This window comes from Oncorhynchus keta, chromosome 32, assembly GCF_023373465.1.
Source record: "Oncorhynchus keta strain PuntledgeMale-10-30-2019 chromosome 32, Oket_V2, whole genome shotgun sequence".
In the NCBI taxonomy this organism is placed as follows: domain Eukaryota; kingdom Metazoa; phylum Chordata; class Actinopteri; order Salmoniformes; family Salmonidae; genus Oncorhynchus; species Oncorhynchus keta.
Genome location: NC_068452.1, coordinates 14,378,825 through 14,396,712, shown reverse-complemented (window position 1 = coordinate 14,396,712; position 17,888 = coordinate 14,378,825). Strand labels below are relative to the sequence as shown.

The 17,888-nt window shown below is 40.6% G+C and overlaps 1 pseudogene; it reads right to left on the bottom strand.

Moving 5' to 3' along the window:
* Positions 1-760: 760 nt before the first annotated feature.
* Positions 761-17,888, bottom strand: part of LOC118365067 (mitogen-activated protein kinase kinase kinase kinase 3-like) — a 97,032-nt pseudogene continuing 79,904 nt past the window's right edge.

Genomic DNA, 17,888 nt, shown 5'->3' with positions numbered 1-17,888 from the left:
GTTTTTAAAAATTCATTTGACTGCAGTCAGAAATGAGGGAGATACAGTTGAAATTGGAAGTTTACATACACATTACCCAAATACATTTAAACTCAGTTTTTCACAATTCCTGACATCTAATCCTAGTAAAAATTCCCTGTCTGAGGTCAGTTAGGATCACCACTTTATTTTAGGAATGTGAAATGTCAGAATAGAGAGAATGATTTATTTCAGCTTTTATTTCTTTCATCACATTCCCAGTGGGTCAGACGTTTAAATACACTCAATTAGTATTTGATAGCGTTGCCTTTAAATGGTCCAATTGACTCAAATTATGTCAGTTAGACAGTCGTGAAGAGAGCATGACAAAGCCTATTCCCCCTCAGGTAACTAAAAATATTTGGCATGGGTCCTGAGATCCTCAAAAGGTTCTACAGCTGCAACATCGAGAGCATCTGGTTGCATCACTGCCTCGTACCGCAATTGCTCTGCCTCTGGCCGCAAGGCACTACAGAGGGTAGTGCGTACGGCCCAGTACATCACTGGTGCTAAACTGCCTGCCATCCAGGACCTCTACACCAGGCGGTGTCAGAGGAAGGCCCTAAACATGGTCAAAGACCCCAGCCATAGACTGTTCTCTCTACTACCGCATGGCAAGCTGTACCGGAGTGCCAAGTCTAGGACAAAAATGCTTCTCAACAGCTTTTACCCCCAAGCCACAAGACGAACTAAACTGACAGGTAATCATGGCTACCAGGACTATTTGCATTGTGAGCCCCCCCTCTTTTTACGGTGCTGCTACTCTCTGTTTACCATATATGCATAGTCACTATAACTATACACTCATGTACATAATTTTCCAAGCTGTTTAAAAGGCACAGTCAACTAAGTGTATGTAAACTTCTGACCCACTGGAATTGTGATCCAGTGAATTATAAGTTTAAAATAACACATTTATAACACATTATTTTATTGTCAGACATAAGACTGTAAAACAGCAAATCAGCTCCAAGTGATTTTAATTTTGGAAATCTGTTATAAAGTATTCCCACGCATAATAGAGAGATACACAGTAACAGTATGTGATTGTATACAAATGTAAGCAAGGTTTGACATGATTATGTTTTAGTCAAATATTATATCTGTTTGGGCTTCTTGTGGTCAATTTGCAGGTTACAAATTCTTTGTAATTATTTTCCGGCCCCCTGAGCATCCGCTCATGAAAATAAATCGGCTTGAGGCTGAATCTACTGTAGTTGATGATACTTGTTAAACGGATTTAGCCTCAATCTAAAAATGGATTTCTCACCTGTCTGATCCTAGGAGTCGGAATATCCTGGTGTTGTTGGACATTTCCTGTGTAGTTTGGTGGGAATATGGACAAGATCCAATAGTCAAGTCATCGCAGTCATTATCATAGTCATCATATATTTTGAGCCAGCAGCACACCACTCTGCATACCACTGCTGGCTTGCTTCTGAAGCTAAGCAGTTTTGGTCCTGGTCAGTCCAGATGCTGCTGGAAGTGGTGTTGGAGGGCCAGTAGGAGGCACTCTTTCCTCTGGTCTAAAAAATATCCCAATGCCCCACTGCAGTGATTGGGGACACTGCCCTGTGTAGGGTGTTGTCTTTCAGATGGGCCGTTAAACGGGTGTCCTGACTCTCTGAGGTCATTAAAGATCCCATGGCACTTATTGTAAGAGTAGGGGTGTTAACCCCGGTGTCCTGGCTAAATTCCCAATCTGGCCCTCAAACCATCAGTCACCTAATAATCCCCAGTTTACAATTGGCTCATTCACCCCCCTCCTCTCCCCTGTAACTATTCCCCAGGTCGTTGCTGTAAATGAGAACGTGTTCTCAGTTAACTTACCTGGTAAAATAACGAATACATTAAAAAAACATTACAACAATAAACAGTTCAACTGTATATTGTTATATACAGTTATTGCGTCCGCCGGGGCATTGACACAACTTGCCTCATTAGATTTGAAACTCCGTCCTTGCATGCCATGTCTCCAGAAAGCCAGAACACTGTCTTGAAGGCATACTGTGGAAAAGATTCATGTTTAATATACCGTATGAAAAATTTAATTTTACCAAAATGTCATTTATCATAACATGACTGTGATACTATGCTCTCCTCTCCATTTTATAGCTGTTGATACATGTATGTATGTATGTATGTATGTATGTATGTGTGTGTGTGTGTGTGTGTGTGTGCGCGGGTGTGTGTTTTAGCTCATCTCTAGCAAAGGGGTCAAGGGCGATTACCTATCGACTCAATCTGGAAATTAAACGTCAGCTCAGCTGAAAGCTTTCTACTGGACTTCAGCCTCCCCTTAATCTTAAAGGATCCTGAGGGGGAAAATAACATATGGAAGTTAAACAATGATGCTATTACATGAGACTGAAGACATCCAGGCACAAAATGGCTGCCGTCCATCCAGGCGGGGTGGCTACTGAGGTGAGTTTCCCCCATGTCATTTAAAGGACAGCTCAGTGATAAAACATTATACACTGTTAATATATTGTCATAGTGTTATTAGCAATGCATACAATTAATGTACAATGCATGTATAATATTACAATACAAATCAGATTTTTGGATAGTCAAGACATGCTGCTAGACTCACGATCCAGGCAGACAAGAATGGTGTCTCTTTCCAGTTGAGTCACATGGATAACACAGGTCTGTGGAGTGTCTAGGAGGAGATTAAACATAAAAACCTCAACTAACCATTTCATCTGTTGCTTTATTAACGTCAAACATTTTCCATTATGAAGGTGCACAACGATATAGGACTATATTTTCTCTATAATTGTTAACTTTTGAAAAGTTAACCATTTCCAGTAAGGTCAATGTGTAGAATGTGAACGTCAGTCTCCAGTGTGTGCTACGATAAAAAAAGAAAAAGAATAATGGGGATTTAAAAAATGATGATATTTAATGTTTTTTTTATTTCAATGAAGTTGCATATTAAAGGAGCACTAAAATCTAGAGTTGTGTCAAGTCTATATCAATGAGGAGTCAAGGTCAGTCTTTGAATGAGACCTTACCGGACTCTTTGAGCCAGGGGCAAACAGTGTTGGGGTCCAGCGTCTCAAAGCGTACCACCTGGTTGAGCTCCGTGCCCTTGCTGATGCCCATACAGATGAGGGGGTACTGGTGCTCGGGCACCACAAGCATCTCAAAAACATCCATCGGGCAGGGCAGGGGAAAGTCAATGTTCTTAGGAGGAGAGGGTTAGCATTAGCATTAGGCTTGTCAATGTTAGGAAGACAGGGTTAGCATTGTCATTATGCTACATGGTCTAGACTCTAGCATGTTATCATGCTAATCTCAAAATCATTATTCTTGAGAGGAGAGTTAGCATTAGGCATGTAGACGGGGTTGGCTTACAATCAAATTATTATTGACAACATGTACGATATATATAGAACAAAACATAAATAAAAGGGTAAGCATTTAGCATTAGCTCGTCGGTTTCAAAGCAAGGGTAGCTTAGTCTATGTTGGTGGGTTAGCATGCTTATCTCAAACACAAACACTTCCAGTGCCAGCGGGCAGGGGGAAGTCAGTGTTTTTAGGAAGAGGGAAGTGTGTTTCCATTAGCATGTAGGCTACAAAGTAAAGGGATGTATCTTAGCATATCTCAAACACCTCCATTTGACAGGGCAGTTAGGGGAAAGTTGTGGATTGTTATGAGTCAATTCTTCCCCGGATACTCTTAGCATAGCTAGTGTCAATGCTTTTTTGTTTTTGGTTGAAACCTCAATGGCCAAACTCTTATATGGCTATGACATGGGCTGTCAGCACTCCTCAAAGGTTTGGGGAGAGTGAGCCTGGCAAACTGAACAGGCACAAAAATTATTACCTTGATGAGCATGAACTTCTGCATGGGCTCCACCCATTCCAACATGACCACACTGGATTGGAAGGCTCCACACAAGTACTTGTGGCCCGTGTAAGGATTTCTCACTAAGGGGGAATAGTTGGTAGTCAGCCGGGGTTGTCAATCATACTAAGCTGGGACCACAATAATGTATTTCAAAGACCTTTCTACTATTGGTACCCAGTTGAAGAGAGTATTGTCCTAATTGGTTACAAGGGGAATGGAGAACTATTGTGTTTATTACATGTAGTGAAGTGATGCATCTACTCTCAATCTTGAAGCAAGATTATGTAGCAACTTGTTGGAAAGTAGTGGGTCTGACGTAGAAAGAGATGAAAACCGAGGGGGGAGAGAGAGAGAGAAAGAGAATGTCCATGACTACTCACCCACACAGCACTTCTGACATCCCGTGGTGTCGGGAATCTTGTTGGAGATGGAAAGTTTCCTAAAAATCACAATAACAAAGTCTCAAAAGTAGGACTCTACCCACAGAAAACTCCTACACACAGAGGCATCGCCATCTTCTTACCTTGGAATGATTTTGTCTGGGAGCCGGTGGGTGGGGATGGCCATTGGCAGCTTCTGCATTTGTCGAGCGTGCTCATACAGACCCGCCAGATTGTGACAGTAGAGCTGCGAGGCTTTTCCTGCCAAAAAACACAACGAACACACCTTTTGAATGCTTTGAAGGCAATTATAATATCTTTAATTTTCAACCAAAAAGTGCATCGTCTAACTGCATGTACATCTGGAGCAAGTATTGACAAGTAGAATTTACATTTACAAGTGCATATTTCATGATAAAATTAGACTAATGCTCTTGATGACAGATTGTTGCTTAGGATTTATGTTTTTAATGTCTGTCACAGTCATTGTGTGCGGCGAAAGGTACATTTAAATGATGTGTCTGGAGAATCTATTCTATTCTGGAAACTACAAACAAACAACGTAAAACTTTGTGTGCACTACAGTTATTTGTTGAGATATATTAACAATGTGTGGCAATACAGGTTTCTATGATGAATCCTTACCAGATATGGAGAGCAGATTATTACTCATGACATAAAGCCACGTACACCTCCGGGGAAAGAGCTAGGAAATAAAAAAAAAAGTATCTGTTTTTAATAGTTCTGTAGGTGGTCAAATGAAATCATAATCCGTGTCTCATTGACCAGTTCTGGATAAAACCTCAAATCCTTGTGGATCAAAACCTCAAATCCGTGTGGATAAAACCTTGTGGATCAAACCTCAAATCCTTGTGGATCAGACCTCAAATCCGTATTGATAAAACCTTGTGGATCAAAACCTCAAATCCTTGTGGATAAAACCTTGTGGATCAAACCTCAAATCCTTATGGATAAAACCTGGTGGATCAAACCTCAAATCCTTGTAGATCAGACCTCAAATCCATATGGATAAAACCTTGTGGATAAAACCTCAAATCCTTGTGGAACAGACCTCAAATCCTTGTGGATTAAACCTTGTGGATCAAATCTCAAATCCTTGTGGATCAGACCTCAAACCCTTATGGATAAAACCTTGTGGATCAAACTTCAAATCCTTATAGATAAAACCTTGTGGATCAAACCTCAAATCCTTATGGATAAAACCTTGTGGATCAAACCTCAAATCCTTGTGGATCAGACCTCAAATCCTTGTGGATAAAACCTTGTGGATCAAACCTCAAATCCTTATGGATAAAACCTTGTGGATCAAACCTCAAATCCTTGTGGATAAAACCTTGTGGATCAAACCTCAAATCCTTGTGGATCAAACCTCAAATCCTTGTAGATCAAACCTCAAATCCTTTACTTACGTCACAAAGAAGCAAGCATTCAAATGTAACTATAATTTGGAATATGATGTGACAGAGAATATTTCACCCTTCACATAAATACATAGATTATGTTTAATACATTACACTGTAAAAACATTGGAAGCAGTTAGAACAATTGAAATTTACTGACAAAAAGATAATTCAAATGAAATAACGAGACACTGACCTGTTCCATGGAGGAGTCATGCAGTTCGTTGAGATTTAGAGTGTAAATGCCCTCTTCGGCACCGAATAGCAGGTATTGGTCTAAAACAGAGAATTAAACAATTATTAAGTATTATAACAGAGAGAGACCGGTAAAACTTGGACAATACACACATTGCTTAGGACTCTGCCTAAGAAGGAAACTAATAGTAGCACATGCAAACTGCAAATAAGACATAGGGTAAGACAAAGATGAAAGTCAAGTTAGTTTAGACTCCTGTTCTAGGTTTCTCCAAGCCTTTCTCGAACAAGAATACAGTGGGACACCTGGTAGCGCGAGACTGAAAATAAAGTAATCCAATCAATTGCAGATAAAGGTAAACCACACAGCGGGTTTGGTCAAAATATTAACCGTGCTCCGTCTGTCAGAACCTGCACACCCCACACCCTTGCAGACATTGTCATTGAACATTGACACAAATCCACATGATCTGTCCTTAAAATACAGCATAAATACAGTTTCCTGTTATCTGCAATTGATGGAATCAGGGTCCACAGCAGTTAGACAGAAATGAATTGGCACGAGGCCCACCTCTTGTGTCGGGGTTGATCCATGACGCCGCACAGTGGATCTTTAGAGGGCAGCCATTGAAGACTTTGGAGAAACAGGCTCCCATCTGTGCAGCGAAAACAGAATGTAGATGTTTAGTTATAGTTGATCAATGTAGAGCACCTGGAAAAACCCTTTATAAATTCAGTCCAATATAATAAATAGATTTTAAAACAAAGTTATGGCAGGATCTCTAGCTCGAGGGTTGCGGTAATTACAAATGTGTTATGAACTCAAAACTACTACTTTTAGGTTGCTAATGAATTAATTACAATTCACATAAATTATTTAGATAATGAATGTGTAATCAACACATTTGTGCTTTTGTTTCTGTATCTTAGTGCTCATTTGCTTTTTCCTACAGTGTTATAGTTTTCTACTTGACAATGCGTGTGTGTAAGAGCAGGTAAGGGGTGTTAAGACTTACGTGGACTTTTGGCGTGGGGGGAAGGCCATTACTGATTGGTTTCTGAGGAAACAGGAAATGACATCATCATACCAAGGTCAGTGTAGAATAATTAACAATCATAGTTAAAATATACTGCATATTATACTGTAATATTATTAAATATGAAAATAATATGTGGATCTTATAGAGTTCTATTGAGCTGTGCGTTAACAATGGCATCACTCTGTCTATCAGTGCTGTAATATCTTGGGAAAAACACGGTAGCACTTTAAGTGAACTATAAGTGATCTTTAAATCATGAGTCATTGCTTATTAACGAGTAACTAATGAGGTAAACATATAACAAATGTTCTTTGTTCAGAGCTCTGGGTGCAAATAAAAATCCACTTCTAAGAAGAATGAGAAGATTTATGTTTAGTCATAATGCAAAACCGCATAATTATCTATTTTGCAATGACAGTTTAAGTCTTATCATAGCTGTTACATTTACATTTAAGTCATTTAGCAGACGCTCTTATCCAGAGCGACTTACAAATTAGGACATGTTAATGAATTAATCACAATTTACATTAATTATTCACCAAATAAATTACTTTCAGGTAACACATAGTAAAGTTAGTATGTAAAAATGCGAAAAGGTCAGAAACATTTTAAATAACACTTTCTATGAACCAGCGCTGTGCAATGCATTATGAATAGATTATGCAATAACACATGATGTACATAATGAACACCTCATTATAGATATTAATGAATTAATGACAGCCATGACCGGTTATCAATATAATGCACTTTACTACCTATATTTTTAACACATAATGCTTACAGGAAGTCTTATAATGCACTATGGATTTGACAGAATCCACTTCAAGTGCATTATATACAGAAAATTCACCAAAAGTGTCGCCACCAATTTTTACGCACAGCTTCTGACCAAGGCTAAATGACTATGATGTTACCGGAATCTCTTTCCTGTCCTTCCTCGTGGTGACACAAGGTGGCATAGTAGACTGCTTCTCGGCAACACCAGCATACCCGCTCACTTCTGATGGGCTGAACCCATTGCCTGTTAGAAGGGAACTTAATTATTGATTCATTTTGAAATATTACATTATTTAAATGATTCCCCAATAGCCACAATCTGAATGGTGCTGTGGGGAGTGAAAAGGAAGCAAGAGAGTATGTGGCTCTGTGGGAACTGAGCAATTACAAAAATTGTGCTGAAACAAGACACTGATAATACCTAAGATCACCACAGTGACTAAACTAAGATGTCTCAATAGTCTAAAGTGGCGTCCACTCCTCGTCTCTTCTCCTTCACCTTGACATATCTGAAAACAACAGGACATGAGAATACAATAGGATGGAATAGCCCTGGTACTAGTCCAGTTCTTTCATGTCAAATGCAGATGAAGTAAAGCCACCAGACTGCTCGAAGTGGACAGGATGTGGAAACTGGGGAAGTTTGTGTGAGTGTATTGGAGGGTGACTCATGTGGCAGAGAGGGTGTGTGACATTATCGCATGCCAACACCAGACACACCACTGCTCCTAATTAAACTGACAGGCTATAAATACTAGCTGGCAACCACAGGGTCCACTTTGGAAAAGCTGACTGGCTAAGACAGGGAGGAGGTGGGGCGGAGCCTCTTGAGGATGTTGGCAAGGTTGGAAGGAGGAAGGAGAGATCCCTGAAAACAGTGGTAGCTTTTATCTCAGCATCATCACACTTATTGTCTAAGTGGTCCAGGTTTGGTATTGTGGTTGGTATTGTGATGAATTGAAGTGACTGACTGATTCATTCATTCATTCGACTCACTCACCCACCGACCCATTCATTCATTCAAAGGGACCACAGCTTTGGTCCTCCAATTAAGTGCAGGGAAGATAAGAAAACCCACATTAATGCATTTCTGACAGAATTGTCTACATCTCCCAGAATGCATCCCATTCAGTTTGTGAGCATGCCTTTAAACCATGTTACCTACCTAAGCTAAGCTGCTTGTGCGGGGGGAGTCTGGGGGGCGGCACATGGGTGGCAGAGCGGGCGGGGCTCTCGGTGGCTGGACAACGCTTTATGGTCCCCCCGTGGTCGTCATGGTCACCAGGGGAGCCATGGTGAGCAGGGGAGCCATGGTGTGCAGGGGAGCCATGGTGTGCAGGGGAGTTGGCAACATCCTGTGGAATGGGAATGGGCTAAGAGCAAAATACAAAACAAAGAGATAGGATATCAGGGTTCTGGTAAATTCCCATTTAATGAAGTCAACTGAATTGAAACAAATTACATTTGTAAAATAAAATCATACGTTGAAATTGATTTGACCCCCAACGCTACAGGATCGGCATCAAAGCACACACGTCAACATGTAAACATCATCATTAGATGTAAAGTCACACCAAGAAATACCTCAAATATTATGCTCTATTGCACACAATAGGGCTATAGGAAATATAAACAAATGTTGTGCTATGTTCAATTTAAAGTGGTGCCACAAAATGATTCCTGTGTGTACACTGTAGTAAATAGATCATCTTGCAGGTTTATATGTGAGAAAACACTACGCTCTCAGTCTCAAAATATGGACAATGAGAGTAATTTGTCATACCTTGACGTTGGGAGGCGGTGGTGGAGGCTCTTTGGGCCGCATTGTGGAGCCCTTGGCACAAAGAGAGAGATAAGGCATAACTATTAGAACAACCTATTGTACTAATAGTTATACCTTTATTTGTGTATCATATACAGTGTACAAAACATTAAGAAGACCTTCCTAATATTGAGTTGCACCCCCCTTCCCGTTGCCCTCAGAATAGCCTCAATTCGTCAGGGCATGGACTCTACAAGGCAACAAAACCATTCCACAAAGATGCTGGCACATGTTGACTCCAATGCATCCCACAGGAGTCAAGTTGGTTAGATGTCCTTTGGATGGTGGACCATTCTTGATACACACAGGAAACTGTTGTATCAAACCGGTGGGCCTGTCACCTGCTACAATACCCTGTTCAAAGGCACTTAAATATTTTTGTCTTGTCCATTCACCCTCTGAATGGTACACATACACAATACATGTCTCAACTGTCTCAAGGCTTCAAAATCTTTTTTTAACCTGCCTCCTCCCCTTCATCTACACGGATTGAAGTTTATTTAACAAGTTACATCAATAAGGGATCATAGCTTTCACCTGGATTCAGTCTGTCATGGAAAGAGCAGGTGTTCATACACTCAAGTGTATATCCTGGGTCACGTTCATTAGGCACTATTTGGCATTATAAGTCATCAAATGGAAGAAAACACAGTAAATAAAAAGACGGGCTACCTGGACTTGTCCAATAAGAAACGCTTAATGAACATGAACCTGGCCTCTGGTAGAGTAGCCAGTTCCTATAATTTGCATAACAAAAAATGTATAGATACAATTTATAGATGAAATGTTAAGAGGACAGTTAAGTTGCAAGGAGAAAGAGGTTGAAGACAGTAGGACTTACTGTTGCATTTCATCATCATGGTCACCACCATCATTATCACCACAATCATCACCACCATCTAAATGAGTCTCGTGTCCCCCAAGGGAGAAGAGGGATGTACATTTCAATTCAATACAACTTTATTAATGCCTTTATAGTTGCCCCTCTGGGATTAATACAATATAATTATTTGTAGTGGTATTGAACTGAAGAGGTACAGTGGTAGAGACATTTCTCAATCTTGGCTCAGAATCAGCTGAGGACTCACTTCTAAGGGTTTATGAGCGATGAAGAAAGATCCACCCCATAACAACAATCCTTTTGAACAGAATTTCAGCATTGGGGATGCATGCTCTTCTCCTGTCCAATGTAGAAAAATTCTTAGTAGGCACCTCGTGTCCAAAACATTTCAACAGTGAAATGTGATGATATGCACCATTATTAATTTCAATGTGAGGTCTAGCTTAAGGCGTCCGCATTCTTCCCAACCGTAACCAATCGGAAGAGTTTGTGCATATAATGTGTTTGTTTTTGGACTTCGGTGAGGGTTTTTTCGGGGACACATTATTTTTCTTGAGGCAAACTGAAGTTGGTAGCCGAAGTCTATGTCCCTTCATCAGTGATTGTTCAACAGTAGGGGTTCCTCAGTAAAGTCTGTTGTCATTCAACGAGCGGTGACTCTTTTTCATGCAATTATTTTGGTTGAGAAATACTGCACCAAACACCTTAGTTTGGATGTATTGCACAACTAAGATCTCCTCGGCAAAATGAATGATATTTCTTGCGTTATTTTGGATTCATTCGGACTACTTTGAGGAAGCGTATACTGACTATGGCGTCTCAAAACGAACAAAATGTACTATTTCCGCTTTTATCTTGTTTTTCAAGCAGAGGTCTTTTGAGGGAGTATGCGAGCACACTCGTGCTGTTCGCCTAGCCGACTGAAGCATGCTGACGTCTTTAGTAGTGAACCGGCCAACATTTGAGTGCCATTTCATCAACAAAGATGAAAGTAGAGAAGGCACCTGAAACAGTCAACGCCTTATTTTTAACCGGGTCGAGCTATCCATTTGTTTTGTCTTACCAAACGTCACGTGTGGCAAGACAACGAACATTGGAGTTGGCTATATACAGCATAAACTGATCTAGCAACTGCTCGTCACTTGTGTATTGGAAATCAGTGTGCATGTATCTTTCCTGCATGAGGTGTATTTTTTTTAATACCCTAATGCTGAGAATTAATGGATGCTAGCAGCACACCACGCTAGCCGCAACGAGACAAACATTACAATAAACAATAGCGGACATCCCGCCGGCTTTCAGTCCCTCTGCGCTATAACTGGGCATACGGCTTTAACGCCTCAGCAAGGGTGAGAAATCACCCCGGTCTCCGCGGACGTGGTTCTAAAGCAAGTTAGTCATCCATTTCACTCGGACAAGCACAGAGGCAGGTCACATTAAATATTGAGTAGTGCAAGAGAGAGGTGGGGGGAGGAAGAGCGAAAAGTAAGGCGAGGAGAAAGCGAGGCTGAAAATGAGGAAAAATATGAGGGGAAAGGGATGAGAATAAAATAGTCCAGAAAGAGAAGACCTTTTATTTATCCAGGGAAGTCACATTTATTTTTCCAATTGAGCCCTGTCCTATATAGAGAGATAGAAATGAGAAGAGAGGATAGGAAAGAAAGTTTCAGTGAGAGACAGAAAGAAGGGGGAGTAAAAACGAGAAAAATGGGGAAGGAAAGACATAGCTGGGCCTACCTCTGGTTTAGCTCCTCCTCCACCGATTTCAGAAGACTCCTGTTGCGAGAAAATGACAGGAGATAATTAGAGATAAAACAGAAAATGAGATGCTGTTTACATTTGAACACAAGGGGTACTTGGCAGGGGGTGGTTGGGGATGAGGGAGAAGATTTACAAAAACATGGTTTTACAAAAAAGGCTTTTATTGACTGTAAAGATGGCGCTAGATTGATGTTGATCGTTCAAAGGTAGATTTTGTGTCCGTTTTTTGGAAGATGCAGTGAAAGTACCCAACCACCTTCGCTTTCTTGTCTAAAAATATTAGTGGAGCCATGTTCCTTTTTGTAAAATAACTTTGCCGCCTGTTTCTCCAATCTCGATTCTCCGTGTTTTGGTTGTAAATTATTTAGTGCATACCGGGGTCGTGCGCTGAGGGCAGTTCCAACAAACAAATTGCAGAGTGATTGTGTCGAGAAAAAAAAAGGCTATTTATGTTTTATGAATTAGCACACTGCAAAACCTCTCGATAGGTAGGAAGAATGTTGGCTGAACATTAAAAAACAAACACAGACAAATATCAAAGCTGAAAGGGGTTCCTGCTAGTGAACAAAAACCTCTCAAACACACTATGCTCAGCAGTAAGCTACTCAATTTACTATTGGTGGTTCCAATGGCTCAATTATGCCATGATGCTTGCAATACAATAGTTGTGGGTATGATTCCTGCATGGGCCACATACAGTTAACCTATACCCAGTGTACTACTTACTGTAAGTTGCTTTGACAGGGTCTGCTAAAATGTATGCATCAAAATGATATCATATTAGTAGTACTGCACAAGAGTGAATGCTACATTGCGTTGTGGCTACACTAAATTACCATAGATCTTTTTCGGAGGGACCATTTAAACACAATACAACCACACACGTGGATACAGTGCAATGGCATTAAAATCATGGAGGATGAGTTTAAAAATGTATTTTCATTGTGGTCCTCTTGAAAATACTTTTAAAACCAAAATATGCAACATGAAAACAAAATAAATCTAAAATACATCATCAATAGGGAAGAAAGAGCAAACGGAATAAAATAGATGACCAAGTAACGTTCATTGATACTTTCTTTTAGCCTCTGTCGCTTTAAAACATTTAGCTCATAAACCATTTCTTAAAGGGATAGTTCACCAAATTACAAAATGACACATTGGTTTCCTTACCCTGTAAGCAGTCTATGGACAAGGTATGACAGCAATGCATGATATGGTTTTGTGAGACAAATCCTAAATCAAGTCATGGGACCGATATTAGCATTTTTCATGCATAACTTTCAAATCATCCAAAAGTGTCAAAAATTGATTGTGAAGCTTAACAAAGTCACGTATAGATGTTTTGAATATGATGTGCGAAAAATGCTAATATCGGTCCCATAACTTGAATGGGATTTGTGCCACAAATGCACTTGGAACAGTCCCAGGGAAACTAAACCAAAGCATAGATTGTTGTCATAAACCAATATGTTATTTGGTCATTTGGGTGAACTATCCCTTTAAGGTTTATCATAAAACTCCCTTGCATAGGGATAGATTTTATATGGTTTGGTACACCATTCCATTCCTCTGCACCAGTGTTAAGAAAATAGCTTTTTCCAGCCATGCTCCTATCGTGCAGCGGTCTGGTAATGGTAACACTGGCTCTGGTGTGATGGCTACGAGAGTCTCTAATTAAATTAAAATAACCAGACAGGTAACTGGGGGCAAGGTCATAACTTTTAAAATTAACAGTTTGATCTGCACCACCCGGAGATCAACTGGAAGTCAGTTCAGTTCCCTGAATTTATTAGGACAAATGTGCATTCTAGAGCTGAGCTTGAGTATAATTCTCATCAGTTGGTTTTGGGCCATTTGAAGTTTGTCTTTCAGATTTTTTTTATGCCACTGGACCATGAGATACAATCATAGTCATAGTGGCACTGGATCAGAGATGTTGCCAGGGTCTGCATAGTAGGCTACTGTTTAAGAGAGGATGCTAGTATGCTTTGTGTGGAGAGTGCTAGCTACACAAGTTGTGGCTAAGCTAAATGACCATAATCATTATTACTAGTACTGTATAAGAGCAGATGCCATGCCACATTGCTAGGCTATGTGTGGAAAGCGCAAGCTTCTCATGTTATGGCTAAGTCAATTACCAACAAATATACTGTATACTAGTACTGTGGAAAGCGCCAGCGACACAGGTAGCGCCTAAGCTAAATTACCATATTATATTATTACTAGTCCTGTATAAGACAGGACTAGTAGTGTGGAAGGCGCTAGCTTAACAGGTTGTGGCTAAGCTAAATAACCAAATGATCATATTATTACTAATAATGTACATAAGGGTGCTGCATTGCTTTGTGTGAAAAGCTCAAACTTCACAGATTGTGACAAGGCCCATCGGTTAGTGTAACTGGGAGCGACACCTCTCGCCTGTCTCACTCGTGTGTCATGCCATCTGTCTCAACGCCCCACCGGCCTTGTCAAATCTCCATCTTCCCCTAATATCCCTCTCTCCTTCATTCATGGCTGTCTCTACAAATAAACAATTAAATATGAACGGAGAGTGGAAATGTTTTGAAAAAAAGTCTACACATATTCAAGATGCCCATTAAGATTCAGTGCAATGCAACCAGAGTTGGGTTCAAATACTATTTGAAATCATTTCAAATACTTTATTTGGGCTTGATTGGCCTTGCCTAGTGGCAAAGGTACACTCCAGATAAGGTGAAGAAAACAAAGTATTTGAAAATACTTTGTATTTCATAAATTTTATATTTGAATGCAACTTGCCTAGTCACCATACCCTTACACATGCAGTGCTGTAAAAAAAGTTGTCTTGCAGCATGACATTCTCCTGTAGAATTCTGTGTTAGGTTGGAGTCATTGGAGCTAAAGTTGGTACAACCGGTTATTGAGAGTGTAAGGGGGCAATTATTTTTCACACGGGGTCATCGGGTGTTGCATAACTTTGTTTATGACATAAGTATGTCATTGTTGTTATTTGTTCACTCAGGTTCCTTTTATCTAATATTAGGTTTTGGAGGCAAATACTTTTTCACGCCACTGTATCTACCTCTACTACTCCTGTATCCCTACACATTCTAAATATGGTATTGGAACTGACCCTGTAGCTTTCTTTGTGTTCTTCTTATTTTTATTTATTGTGTGTTTTTGTTCTACCTTATGTTATTTTTAGTACTACATTGATATTGATTACTGCAAACCAAATAAAAAATGACGTTTTGGGTGTTATTGCGGGTGTAGCGAAATGCTTGCATTGTTGGGTTTAAAGCTAGCATTTTACTGTACTTGTGCACGGGACATTAAAACTTGAAACCTCCATGCATGCAGTCTTACCTATGCCCTTCCAAGAAGGAGCTTTTGGGAGATCCCGCTTCGTAATTGATCTGCAAGTCCAAGGAGAAATGAAGACGGTTACAAGACAGAAGCCTTATTTCATTTCACTTTGCATGTTCTATTCCTCAAGAGTCAGAAAGTCATTATAACTGCATGATGACGAGTATTAGAAATGAAAGATAAATGAATAAGGTTGGACCGAAAAAAAATTAATGAGTAAGGTTGGACCGACATGTTAAATCTCCATCTCCTTTGAATGATCGGTGATATTGAGGTTTTGTTGTGCAGAGGTGCTATGTATACTGTAATTCTAGTCGAAATGCAATGTGATTGCTTTTTGATAAAGCAATCAGTGAACATCTATTCATTGGCATGCCCAATGGCAGTCATTCATTCATGCATGCAAATACATCATACCTCTTAATAATAACATTCATTTAATTGGTTAAGCACGTAATGGATACACACAAGCAAAGACTATGCTGATTGGTGATTTTTATTTTTTATTTCACCTTTATTTAACCAGGTAGGCTAGTTGAGAAGATAAGATAAAGATAAAGCAAAGCAGTTCGACACATACAACAACAACACAGAGTTACCCATGGAATAAACAAAACATACAGTCATTAATACAGTAGAAAAAGTCTATATACAGTGTGTGCAAATGAGGTAGGATAAGGGAGGTAAAGGCAATAAATAGGCCATGTTGGCGAAGTAATTACAATATTACAATTAAACACTAGAATGGTAGATGTGCAGAAGATGAATGTGCAAGTAGAGATACTGGGGTGCAAAGGAGCAAGATAAAAAAAAAAATAAATACAGTATGGGGATGAGGTAGTTGGATGGGCTATGTACAGGTGCAGTGATCTGTGAGCTGCTCTGACAGCTGGTGCTTAAAGCTAGTGAGGGAGATATGAGTCTCCAGCTTCTGTGATTTTTGCAGTTCGTTCCAGTCATTGGCAGCAGAGAACTGGAAGGAAAGGTGGCCAAAGGATGAATTGGCTTTGGGGGTGACCAGTGAGATATATCTGCTGGAGAACGTGCTACGGGTGGATGCTGCTATGGTGACCAGTGAGCTGAGATAAGGCTGGGCTTTACCTATCAGAGACTTGTAAATGACCTGGAACCAGTGGGTTTGGTGGCGAGTATGAAGCGAGGGCCAGCCAACGAGAGCATACAGGTCACAGTGGTGGGTAGTATATGGGGCTTTGGTGACAAAACAGATGGCAGACGTGTTTACGTGTTGCTGTGCGTTTTGTTGCCAACCTATTTTGCTACCTGACAACTTTACGGTTTTTACTTTTTAATTACCGTTTATATTTTTGTTTTTCCCCTCAACTTTTTCACTCCGGACGCTTTATCTGGACATGGTTCGTCAGGACCTCCAACAACCTTACTACTAAGTAGTAACATTAACATGATGCCTTCTAATTACAGTCACTGTACTCATAATATACAGGAGAACGATCGTCTTACGGCGAGGCGAGGATAGCTGTGCTACAAACCCAGCTTCAGACACAATCGTTAGGCAAGGGTAATTTCAGTGTAGGAAAGGATGAAACAGCGTCTGTGCCATCAGTAAGTACAGATCGTAACGTTAGTATAAATCCCCTTGCACGGTCCCCGCAGCCGGACAACTTTCTCACGGTTTCTGGAAGGAAATGCTGTAGGAATGCTCAACCGGTGTTGCTCATTCAGCCGACAGAAACTTTCAACCCGTTTTCCCCATTAAGCAGCGAGTTGGAGTCAGAGGCCGAGCCTTCTCTTGTCTCTACTCCTCCCGTTGCGGGGTCTGAGACGCCGAAGCTTCCCACCATTAGCTCTGAAAAATTGAAAACTCTAGTCATTGGCGACTCCATTATCCACAGTATTAGACTTAAAATGAATCATACACTGTTTACCAGGGGGCAGGGCTACCGACGTTACGGCTAATCTGAAGATGGTGCTGGCTGAAGCTAAAACTGGCGAGTGTAGAGAGTATAGAGATATTGTTATCCACGCCGGCACCAACGATGTTAGGATGAAACAGTCAGAGATCACCAAGCGCAACATAGCTTCAGCGTGTAAATCAGCTAGAAAGATGTGTCGGCATCGAGTAATTGTCTCTGGCCCCCTCCCAGTTAGGGGGAGTGATGAGCTCTATAGCAGTCTCACAACTCAATCGCTGGTTGAAAACTGTTTTCTGCCCCTCCCAAAAGATAGAATTTGTAGATAATTGGCCCTCTTTCTGGGACTCACCCACAAGCAGGACCAAGCCTGACCTGCTGAGGAGTGACGGACTCCATCCTAGCTGGAGGGGTGCTCTCATCTTATCGACCAACATAGACAGGGCTCTAACTCCTCTAGCTCCACAATGAAATAGGGTGCAGGCCAGGCAGCAGGCTGTTAGCCAGCCTGCCAGCATAGTGGAGTCTGTCACTA